The sequence below is a fragment of the Formica exsecta genome, unplaced genomic scaffold, assembly GCF_003651465.1.
Source record: "Formica exsecta isolate Colony F162 unplaced genomic scaffold, ASM365146v1 scaffold100, whole genome shotgun sequence".
NCBI lineage: Eukaryota > Metazoa > Arthropoda > Insecta > Hymenoptera > Formicidae > Formica > Formica exsecta.
Window position 1 is genome coordinate 24,968 of NW_021848339.1, and position 1,882 is coordinate 26,849.

The following is a 1,882-nucleotide window of genomic DNA, read 5'->3' on the forward strand; positions in this document are numbered from 1 at the left end:
GGTAGAAATAAAATGTCCTCTATCAGCTGAACATTTAACAGCGGAAGAGGCCATAAAGACGCTGCCTCAACTAAAAGGCATCTTTGATAAGAAAAATTTAGATAGGATGAATTCGAATCATCGATTTTTCTATCAAGTTCAAGGCCAGTTAAATATAACGCAGCGAGGTTATTGTATTTTCGCTGTATGGGCGCCCAAAAGCATAAAAATAGTACGTGTTAATAGGAACAATGTATTTTGGAATAATCAAATGGTGCCCTTTTTAACACGTTTCTATTATGATTGCATGCTGTCAGAAATTTTGGATAGTCGGCATAATAGACATATGCCTATTAGAAATCCAAAATATATAATAGAAGCTCAACAAGCGGCCAAAAAAATTATTAATCCAAAATGTCGTCGACAATATAATATAAAAGACAAAAATATTATCGAAGAAAATCAAAGTTGTGAATCCAATATTTTACCAATAGAAGCAACTATTTCTGCTGTTATTGTTCTGAGTGCAGAACAAGATGACGATTGCATCGTTGTTAGTTACACACAAAATAAAGAAGAGCTAACTGAAGATGACATGGCAAGACAAAAAGAATTTCTTGAGAACTCGATTGCTCCTTTTTACGCGTCATAAGAAATAATTCTCGTTTTGAAACACAAAGTGTGCTATATTTGGAATATCCTCATATAATTGAAGCAAGTTGTAGCGACAAAAGCTTACAAATTATTGGAGGAAATTGCAGTGATCACTGGCGATGTATATTTTTTGACGGCACCAAACTTCGAGTGTACGACAGTCTACCCAGTTGTACATACGATAAATTGGTGTCTAAAGAAAAAAATTACATTCATCGCCGTTATCCACAAATAAATGAAAATAATATAATATTTGAAAAGGTTCAAAGAGCTAACTGAAGACGACATGGCAAAACAAAAAGAATTTCTCGATAACTCGATTGCTCCTTTTTATTTAGTAAAGGATAACGTATTACCTGAATATAGCAAAATAAACGACGAATCATTAGACCTATTTTTACGCGTCGTAAGAGATAATTCTCCTTTTGAAACACAAAGTGTGCTATATTTGGAATATCCTCATATAATTGAAGCAAGTTGTAGCGACAAAAGCTTACAAATTATTGGAGGAAATTGCAGTGATCACTGGCGATGTATATTTTTTGACGGCAACAAGCTTCGAGTGTACGACAGTCTACCCGGCTGTACATACGATAAATTAGTGCCTAAAGAAAAAAATTACATTTATCGCCGTTATCCACAAATAAATGAAAATAATATAATATTTGAAAATGTTCAAGCACAACCTGATGGCACATGTTGTGGAATTTATGCTGCAGCTTTTGCTACAACTATAGCCTTAGGAGGAAATCCTTGTAATGAGAAATATTCCAAGAACGTGGAATATATGAGGCAACATTTTCTTAAAATTGTAGCAGAAAATAAATTGCTGCCTTTTCCAAAATAATTTATCATTATCCGATATTTATCATTATATTGCAATGAATATAGTTGGAAAAAGATGCCTTAATGCAAATGTCCCGTTTGCAATAAAATCGGAGAGACGAAAAAAAAAACATATTGTGGTTGCGTTCTCACGGGATTGGGCGATGGAGGGGCCCATTCTATCCTTGATATCTGATATGATATCAAAATATTATATCATATAATTTTCTGTTATCACGATGTGCTTTTAAAGCAAAAAATATATTGTAACTGTTTGTAAATATTACAAATATATAATTATACAAAGTTTAAAAATTTGCATAATATATTTTGCATTATTATATGCTTTCGATTATATCTATTTAGCAAACAAGTCATAAATTGTGACTTGTAGAAAATTATACACAAATATTGCTAATATCTT